This window comes from Thunnus albacares, chromosome 12 (assembly GCF_914725855.1).
Source record: "Thunnus albacares chromosome 12, fThuAlb1.1, whole genome shotgun sequence".
Taxonomy (NCBI): domain Eukaryota; kingdom Metazoa; phylum Chordata; class Actinopteri; order Scombriformes; family Scombridae; genus Thunnus; species Thunnus albacares.
This window is the reverse complement of record NC_058117.1, coordinates 1,765,457-1,776,336: the sequence shown is the minus strand read 5'-3', so window position 1 is coordinate 1,776,336 and position 10,880 is coordinate 1,765,457. Positions and strand designations below refer to the sequence as shown.

At 35.8% G+C, this 10,880-nt stretch overlaps 1 long non-coding RNA gene across 1 annotated transcript; it reads left to right on the top strand.

Moving 5' to 3' along the window:
- The first annotated feature begins 256 nt into the window (after nucleotides 1-256).
- On the top strand, nucleotides 257-8,115 carry LOC122994321. Its single transcript, XR_006406567.1, has 4 exons — nucleotides 257-334; nucleotides 1,060-1,206; nucleotides 7,581-7,639; nucleotides 8,051-8,115. It is a non-coding gene; the product is annotated as an uncharacterized LOC122994321 (long non-coding RNA).
- Nucleotides 8,116-10,880: the final 2,765 nt, after the last annotated feature.

The window sequence follows — 10,880 nt, the reverse complement described above, 5'->3', positions numbered from 1 at the left end:
CCAGGAAACAACATCACTCTGTACTGTGACTGCAAAAGATCATCTGGAGTATTCATAGTGTGGTACAGGAACTGTTCTCACGAGAACCAGCCTTCTCTTGTTCTGAGAACAAAAATTCAAGACATAGACCCTACAAAACTTCAGAATCCATTCCCTCGTTTTCATTTGGTGAAGAACGAATCCTCTGACTCCTACGACCTGCTGATCGTGAACATCACTGACTCAGATGAGGGCCTCTACTACTGTGGAACTGAACAGCCCAAGGTGGCGGATGAGACAACAATTCATCAAAGAGATGTTTACACTTATGGAAATGCCACAAGGATCGTAGTCAGTAAGTAGTCTCATCTGACTTCTCTATATGTGTGAATTATCTACACAGTAAATCTAACCATTTGACCAACTAATCACCACACAGCAAGAAATTGTGGGCTTACATTAATGTGGGCATTTGAAAAATAAGAAGTAGCTGAGCCTTCATGATGTCACAGTGCACATACAAACATCATTAGCTGGTCATGAGGTTGAATCCAGAGTAAAACAACTGCCTATCTGGAAGGAAATGCTGTTTCATTGTTACAAAGGATTCCTGCCAAATCAGAGACCTCTTGGATCTGAAGTGTTATGAGTCATGATAAATGTAAAGCCAATATTTTATTTTTATTTTTATCCATAGTGAGTTTTGAGATCATTTTCCATTTGCAGATAACAGGGTCAAATGGGGAAAAAGTTTCCTGTTGCACTTACTGTTGACATTTATGAGCCTAATAAATCATAATTAAGACAGAAGCCAAATTAGAATGATTGTAGATGTGAATCTGGTTGTTTCTTTAGTCTAAAGGCAAATCTGAATCTGGGCCAAAGTGAAAAAGTGTATCTAGAAGGCAAACTCAATACTGCACCAAGAGTACTGTGAAGGGCTCAAATAATAATGGCAATGTCTTTTTTTTTTGCCACTCACATAAATTATAATAAACATGTGAACAAGTTTTAATTTCCATTATGTATCTATAACATTGGAATCACAAACATTCACTCGCTGGTTTGTGTTTGATTCAGACTCCAGTGAGCCAGATTACCAAACCTCAACCCACCAACAAGACTGTGGTGTGTGCTGGACGCTGCTGCTCTCTCTCTGTCCATCTCTGGCTGTTCTCTCCTCTCTCCTCTTCTCTCTTTTGGTTTATCAGCTCAGCCAGAAAACAGGTACCTACTGTACAGTATGTCACTTTTATCCACTTGATCCTTCTATCCTCAGTTCATTAGATTACTTTGATGACTAGTTCTTTAAATGTTTATAGCTTTACTTGTTATCCAGAGATATTGTCAAATTTGTATCTAAAAGCTTGTTTTTAACCTCATAACTGGCTTTAGATACAATAATTAATATTCTTTAAGGTATTTTATGAGGTTGACTTTTATGGTGTAATGATGTTATATTCATGTCTTCAGGTAAAGAACCTCAAGTGGACCAACTAACACCTGACACCAGAGGAGCAACAGGAAATCTGGTAATTTACAGTATAAACTTGAATCACTTTTCAAAAGTATGTGACTTTCTAAAAGCAAAATATAAAAATATATATATATATAAAACATGTTATCTAATTACACTAATAACGGCTGCATTTCATTTGGTCTTTCAATGGTGGGACCTTGATATTGTACATAATGACTCAATGGCACAGTCATATATAGTGGGGCAATTATTCATGATGCCCAATAATTACTAATCATTAATACGTTGAGAAAGACATGTGCTTTTCCTGCTATAACAAGTAATACTGACAATGAGAAATGTTTATTGGTTTGCTTGTTTCAATTTATTCCTCATTACACAGATCTTTCCATTTTTGCACTTAAAGTATGAGATGTTTTACACTAACAACACTGATCCTCAATTATTACTTCAATGTGTTTAATATTGAATTATAGACAATCAAAGTAGTACATCTGTATAGTACATGTTCATGATTCTAATAACAGATGTCAAATCATAGGGTGAAGATGTGTGTTATGCTGCACTGGAAACCTGTCAGGCATCACTGAAGAAAACTCTGAGTTCTGACTTCAGCACTTATACTGCCATCATTTATTACAGGGTATAAATGGAGACAAGAAATTGTATAATTAATTAATTAGTAGTGATACATATAGACAATTCTGTAATTAAGCTTAAAGTTAAGCAACAGTCATTACCATCAATAACTGACCTGTGAGAAAATGTGAATGTATAAACTAGCCTCCTTTTTTGTGAAGGTTGAAAGCAATTGTTTGTTTGGAAAAGTTCATACTAAACTCTACTTTTTTGTGTCAATTCTCCAATGAGGATAAATATACAGTAACTGTTGTTTTGCTGTATTATTTAGTAGTTCATGAAGCCATCAGTGCTTCCACTGTATACTTCCACTTCAACTGTTTCTGATTGTTTCTAATTGTTTTGGATTTTCCTCTGTTAGTGGCCTGAACCACATTTATATGAATTCATTGTGTTCATTTGTTCATTCGTTCTTCTAAGAATATACATGCTTTATGTCATCACACCTGGATTACTGTAACAGCCTTTTTACATGCCTGGATAGTAAACTGTAGAGCAGCTACAGACAGTACAGAACTCAGCTGCCAGGCTTTGAACCAGAGTAAACTGGTTTGAACACATCAACCCAGTTTTAGCCTCTTTACACTGGCTCCCAGTGTGTTTTAAAATTGATTTCAAGGTTCTTTTAATTAATTAAGAGGCACTAAATGGTCTGACTCCTCAATATATCTCAGATCGTTTATTCCCATACGACCCTGCTCACACTTTGAGATCCTCAGGCAGAGGCCTTATACCTGTTCTGACTCTCGGCTGTAGATTGAGAGGAACAGAGCTTTTGAAATAAGAGCCCTGAGTCTCTGGAACAACCTGCCTGAGGAAATGAGGCAGGCTGAGTCAGTGGCTTCCTTTTAATTTAAATTGAAAATGTACTTTTATCACATCACCTTCTCTGATTTCACCTGATTCTAGTTTATATTCTGTGTTATGGGTTTTGCTATCTTAGTTTTAAGTTGCTCTTTTAGTACTTTTATTCTGTTATTGCTGTTTGTTTGTTTTTCTGTGAAGTAACTGTGTTTGGATAAGTGCTAATAAATAAATAAATATGTTATTTTTATTATTATTATTATTATTATTATTATTATTATTATTATTATTATTATTATTAGTAGTAGTAGTAGTAGTAGTAGTAGTAGTAGTAGTAGTAATAGTATTATTGTTCTTGTTGCTGTTGTTATAATAATAATAATAATGATAATAATATAAGACTAGATACTGTACATCTTGTGTATTTTATTTCCCTTCACCACCTAAATAAAATATCGAACGCTGATGAGCTGTGAAAATAAACAAATAAACCTCACAAATATAAAACCTGTCTGTGGCTGTTGATTACAATTTGCTTCAGATTCAATGATTTGACTGAAATCGATCTGCTTCATTTCATATCAGCAGTGACGACTGTTTGTCTGTAACAAGACATGATCGCTGTTTTCAGAACATTTCCTGTTTTTATCTCAAGTTAGCCACCAGCCCAGAGTCTTCATCACTGGAGTTTGTTTTGTTGGAGATGCTACAGAGAATAATAATAATGATAAACTTTATTAATATATTTTCAAAATCAAGTTAGAAAGTTTTTTACACAGTTGAACCAGGATGGAAACATTTCAGGGCTGTAATGAGGCAACTAAAATTCATAAATTACAATTTTTAAATATACAATAATGATGAGATAATAATAATAATAACAAGACATGTTGGAAATTAAAGAATGTACAAGCATTAATAAAAGGCTTTTTACATATAAAAGATATAAAAGATGTCACAAAGTCATTAATGAAAAAACACGTCCACAGACTCAATTCCTTCTTTAATTCATTCATTCATTCATCCCAGAATAGATGCAGCTTGTGTGTTTTATTTCCTTCCACCTTTTAAATAACTGATTAAAAACTGATATGCACACAAACCTCTAGATAGATTGTTTGTTGTTGCCAAATTTGCCTCAGCTTCTTTTTTTAATTGAAATAGATGTGTTATAGTTCACAGAATGGCCCTGCCACCTAGTTTTTAAGAAGTTACAAGATAATACACAGTTGGCAGTTAAGCCACATCATGAAGTCCATAAGATCAGTAAGGTTTACAGGAAACCCACAATGACAAACAGCCCCTCATATGACTGCAGAGCTCAACATGCAGACAGACTGAGGCTGCAGATTAGTGGCCTGCTGAAGGTATCAAACGGCTTCATTTTGCAGAGTTCATTGTAGATGTTGAGAAAACAGATCATTCTTCAAATCACACACACACAAACCAGAGATGACAGAAAACCATCTGGTCTGTTTTGTTTTTTCCTCTTGATCATTACATTATTCTAACTGAAAAAATGCTCTAAAACGGTTCACATTACGATGGTATACAGTAAACCTCAACTGACTGTTGAACTGGGTGTTGTTAAGGCAGATACTATACAAGAAAGCCAGAATGTAGAGGTAAACATGTAATGTAAACAGAGGAGGGTAAAGAAATGGTGATGGTGTTATCTCTGAACAGATAGTCACATTAGCTGCATGTGAAACTCTCCTGACCTCTAGTGGAAATGTTAAGTATTGAAACAAAAAAGGCACCAGAGGAGGTTTGACCCCATGTTGTCCCCATTACTCTACACTAGACAAGAAGGGGTCATCTTGATTCTAAATTTTCTATTATCTTCATTCTTAATTCAATACAGTTTCTTCAACTTCATATTAACACAAATAATTATATTGTTCTATTAGTTTTGACCAGAAAATCCAAATCCCTGAAGAAGAATTCCACAGATTCTCACCCAAAACAAGAAATTATTGAGCAAAATAAAACATGTAACAATGTACTTGAATATGAAAACATCTAAATGCTCTCAGCCAGAAACACAACAGACATGTTTTGATCTCATGAAGACATAAACCTCTGTTTCACTCTTCACAGTGTATCCTGTATGTGGTGAGCAGAGTGATTTTTAAACAACAGAGCAGGTTGCTGAGCAGATCACACCTTACGTGCACACCAACACAAACATGAGCAGCGTGTACTTGAGCACAAACAGAGGTATGCACTGTATTAGTTCAGAATGAGTAAGTTGTTTGTTGTTAGTTGTTGTAAGTTATGACCATGCAGCTCATGTCCAAATAGTGGTTTCTGATCCATGCAGTTAAAAAGGTTTCATCAAGGGTCCAGATGTTTTTCATTAAAGAGGGATTCAAACGTTTAAACAAAATAAAGTCAGTAAAAAACAGTAGTATTTACATCTACTGTGACATTACCCCAAAACATTCTTCCTAAAGACTTTTACAGCCTTTTAGCTTGATATTATCAATTTAATGCAAACATAAGCAGACAATAGTGTTTCACTCCCTCTAGTGGATCACATCCCTGTTGGAGTAACAGTGACAACAAATTGACCATTTAGAGTCTAACAATACTACTGCTGTACAGTGCACTATATATCTGTGTCCTCATGTTTTTATACCTTTGCTTAATTAGAAGGTCTATTTGTTGTCTCTGTACATCAGTATATTCATAAGTATAAAATGCACTTCTGTATTGGCTCCTCAGTTGGAATTTGCAGTGTGGTTGTTTTTATCAGGTACTTTTCTTCAAGTGTCTTCTGAAGAAATATTTTTAACCTTAACATCAATGCAAAAACCAACACTTACCATTGCACCAATAGAAAACAACCACAGAAGAAGATGTTCCATTAGACTAGCCAATCATGACTTACATTTCCTTTAATGGAAAAGTGTGCGTTGGTCGTGACATCCGTGAGTAAGAACAGTGTCGCTGCCTGTCAGCTACAGGTCATCATCACACATGGACGGGCTGCATGCTTTTCTACTTGTTCTCTTAGGTAATTATTTTGATATTACATTTTGAAGATTACATTACAATTGGTCCCATTTTGACAATTAACTCATCAGTAACCTGCATCTTTTGTAACGTGAAATGTTGCACTGTAACATTTCAACCTGCTTTAATTGATGTGTTTGTATTCCAGGAGTTGTTTCCTGCAGTCATGATGGGATCTCTGGATCAGTGTTGGAGGTTACAGTCAGACCAGGAAACAACATCACTCTGTACTGTGACTGCAAAAGATCATCTGGAGTATTCATAGTGTGGTACAGGAACTGTTCTCACGAGAACCAGCCTTCTCTTGTTCTGAGAACAAAAATTCAAGACATAGACCCTACAAAACTTCAGAATCCATTCCCTCGTTTTCATTTGGTGAAGAACGAATCCTCTGACTCCTACGACCTGCTGATCGTGAACATCACTGACTCAGATGAGGGCCTCTACTACTGTGGAACTGAACAGCCCAAGGTGGCGGATGAGACAACAATTCATCAAAGAGATGTTTACACTTATGGAAATGCCACAAGGATCGTAGTCAGTAAGTAGTCTCATCTGACTTCTCTATATGTGTGAATTATCTACACAGTAAATCTAACCATTTGACCAACTAATCACCACACAGCAAGAAATTGTGGGCTTACATTAATGTGGGCATTTGAAAAATAAGAAGTAGCTGAGCCTTCATGATGTCACAGTGCACATACAAACATCATTAGCTGGTCATGAGGTTGAATCCAGAGTAAAACAACTGCCTATCTGGAAGGAAATGCTGTTTCATTGTTACAAAGGATTCCTGCCAAATCAGAGACCTCTTGGATCTGAAGTGTTATGAGTCATGATAAATGTAAAGCCAATATTTTATTTTTATTTTTATCCATAGTGAGTTTTGAGATCATTTTCCATTTGCAGATAACAGGGTCAAATGGGGAAAAAGTTTCCTGTTGCACTTACTGTTGACATTTATGGGCCTAATAAATCATAATTAAGACAGAAGCCAAATTAGAATGATTGTAGATGTGAATCTGGTTGTTTCTTTAGTCTAAAGGCAAATCTGAATCTGGGCCAAAGTGAAAAAGTGTATCTAGAAGGCAAACTCAATACTGCACCAAGAGTGTGTGGGCTCAAATAATAAAGGTCGATGTTTTTTTTTTTTTTTTGCCGCTCACATAAATTATAATAAACATGTGAACAAGTTTTAATTTCTATTATGTATCTATAACATTGGAATCACAAACATTCACTCGCTGGTTTGTGTTTGATTCAGACTCCAGTGAGCCAGATTACCAAACCTCAACCCACCAACAAGACTGTGGTGTGTGCTGGACGCTGCTGCTCTCTCTCTGTCCATCTCTGGCTGTTCTCTCCTCTCTCCTCTCCTCTCTTTTGGTTTATCAGCTCTGCCAGAAAACAGGTACCTACTGTACAGTATGTCACTTTTATCCACTTGATCCTTCTATCCTCAGTTCATTAGATTACTTTGATGACTAGTTCTTTAAATGTTTGTAGCTTTATTTGTTATCCAGAGATATTGTCAAATTTGTATCTAAAAGCTTGTTTTTAACCTCATAACTGGCTTTAGATACAATAATTAATATTCTTTAAGGTATTTTGTGAGGTTGGTTTTCATGGTGTAATGATGTTATATTCATGTTTGCAGCTAAAGAACCTCAAGTGGACCAACAAAGACCTGACACCAGAGGAACAACAGGAAATCTGGTAATTTACAGTATAAACTTGAATCATTTTTCAAAAGTATGTGACTTTCTCATGGTGAACATTTTCACTTGTCACACAGGTATAAATCCTGTCTCAGATAAAATATGTTATCTAATTATATGAATAATGGCTCCATTTCATTTGGTGTTTCAATGGTGGGACCTTGGTGTTGTTCATACTGACTCAGTGTCACAGTTATATATAATGGAGTAATTATTCATGATTCCTAATGATTACTAATCATTTATACATTGAGAAAGACGTTGCACGTACAGTATATGATGTTTTACAGCAACAACATCGATCCTTGATTCTCACTCCAATGTGTTTCATAGTGAATTATACAAAATCAAAGTAGTACATCTGTATAGTATAAGTTCATGATTTGAAATAACAAATGTCAAATCTCAGGATGAAGATGTGTGTTACGCTGCACTGGAAATTCGTCAAGCATCACAGAGACCAAAGAAGAAGAAAATCCAGAGTTCTGACTTAAGCACATATTCTGCCATCAATACTTCTGGGGTGTGAAGGACCTAACAAGTAAACATTAGAAATGAATGAGAAGAGGTATTCATAAGCCATAAGTGTCATTAAGCACCGACTGGGGATGTTCCTGTATACAAATACATTATTCAGCAAAGCACAATTAGTGGGTTTTTTTTTTATGAATATTTGTTTAATACAAATATTTTAAAAAATATTTGTTTCATATTTTCTGAACCCTGCTGTTACGACCACACTCATATTTTGTTTTTAGAAGTCTGGGTTTTCTCTATCAACGTTCAAGATTCAAGATTTTGTTTATTTGCATACTCAAAAAACAAAATGCTCTTCCTCCCAGCCCACAATAGTGCAACAACAACAGAAAGAATAAAGAAAGTACATGTCTCAGCTAGATGTAGACAGCTCTTGCATGTTAACGAGTGACCAGCACTGATGGGAAATGAAATAATCCATTTTGCTGTCCAGAGAACATTAGGCAGCATTAATATTAACATTATCTTCAAGATAGACTTACACACACCTGTTTACATATATCTAAACAAGTGTGTGCTGAGACAAGGAGGTGATTGGTTCACCACTTGATTGGCTCCTTTAGGATAGCGACCCACTATACAAGGTAGCGTCATCACTGCACAGTGGCAAAATGTATCTCCCTCCTCTCCTAACTGGTCACATTTATTGTATCCTCACTTTGATCACATGTAGTCTTTGTTATGCCCTGAAGTGAAAAAGCTCAATGTATTTTTATCATATCACATTGTAGACAGAGTAAAACATTTCACTGTAATTCTTGCTGTTGTGATTTTCTTTTTTTGTTGTCCACACTGTTAGTGACATTAATCATGTTATATATGGGTTTGTTGTTGTTGTTCTTTTCTTCATATAAATGTATAACAGAGCAGATGCATCTTGTGTGTTTTTCTTTACCACTTAATCAGCTTTACAAAAAATTAAGATGAAAAGCCTGTTTATTGTTGGTGATTACAATTTGCTTCAACATGTTTTCAGGCAATTTCCTGTTTTTATCTCAAGTTAGCAATCATCCCCCGACTGCCTGTTTTATGCAGTTCCAAGTATTTGTAATGTTGGAGATGATTCTGCTCAGAGAGTAAAACTCAAGGTAATGAATGTGTTCAATGGATACTTCTTCCTTCTTATTTATTACAAACAGTTTTGCCATCCAGTTTCAAAAATGTTACCAGACAATAAAGGGTTAACAGTGAAGTTAACCTCAACCATCATGTAGCCCCTGAAATAAGTAAAGCTGACAGGAAACCCACACTGACAAACAGCCCCTCATGCAACAGCAAACTGCAACATGCAGATGGACTAAAGCTGCAATTTAGTGGTCTGTTGAAGGTGTTGGTTAACGTCCTTACTGTGTTTTTTTCTCTTGTTTTAATTTTTGGTTGTAGATTTATTTGTTCTTACTTTGAACAATTACTAAAATGAAATTGAAGTGATCAATTAAAACATGCTTTATATGCTTTGTTATGAATGTTCACATGGTATTGATCTGCACTGACTAAAAGAAAGTGGTCTGCTGTTTACTGTAGGTGTGAATGATGCTTAAGTATTTTTAGCTACAGGAAACGCAAAACACTGGTTATCATAGTGTCTCCAGTAAGTCTTCTAAATTAAACAACAAAATACATTTTTGGTCCAGAGTGACACATACAAGAATTTTATTATCTATTTTCTGCTCTTATCAACAGTCATCGGGGGGACAGCATTTGTCTGTGCCTTACAAAATTAAAATGAGTATTGTTTTCAGGTTAGGAGGCCTTTGTTGTCATGGCTACAATAATAACTACATGGTTAAGATTAGGTGATGATAGTGGATATAGTTTAAAAAACAGAGCTGACTGGCATCTGGAAACACTGTATGAACAGTGATCTGCCATGTTACAGCCACTAGGCGTCTTTCATTTGAATGTAAATATGTGTTATTTTGGGGGACTTGCATAAACCACTGATCCTGTCTTTCTCTTGTGAGGTCAGTCTCGGTAGATACATTAAATGATGCACCAAAAAGACCAGCGGAAGAGGTTTGAGTCAAAAGACAATCTACACAACATGATTCTATATAATCCTTCTTATAAATTCTAAAACAGCTGGAACTTTATATTATGACCAATAATTATTTTGCTGCATTGGTTCTGACCTGGCTGTTTGTAAAGATGAACGTAGCGAAGTGTGACGTCACTCATTGGTTTTCTTTGGAGCCAGTTTGAAGCCTAGAGTTGCAGCTTATGGTCAACACCATCTTTTCCTTTTGTAGCCAGGATCTTCCAAATAAAATGTGCAGGGTGTTGTCTTTCACACTCTAGAAACACGCCCCACTACCTTGAACCATAGCGAAAACAGAGTGTTGCACATTTGTTACATCTTATTGTAACACTTTCATTTTCTAAATTTAAAGGGTAATAAAAACAATAATTTCCATTCCACTTTTATTCAAATACAAATACAAATAATTTTGCTGCCTCAACAAATACAGATACAAATATAAATACTGGGCCCTCTGCACATCCCTAATGTCCAGAGACGTCACAGTGCTGTGCTGGGTCATGCACGTTACGGTTGGTGTGGTGTTGTTAGAAAGTACTCCCCCCCCCCCCCCCCCAAAAGACTTGGCAGCATTAATATTCCACATCACTTTCAAAGAAAATTAAGTTCTTGTGCCCTGTAGTGGGTCATTTTCCCATTCTACACAGCCTGATCAATAGCATAA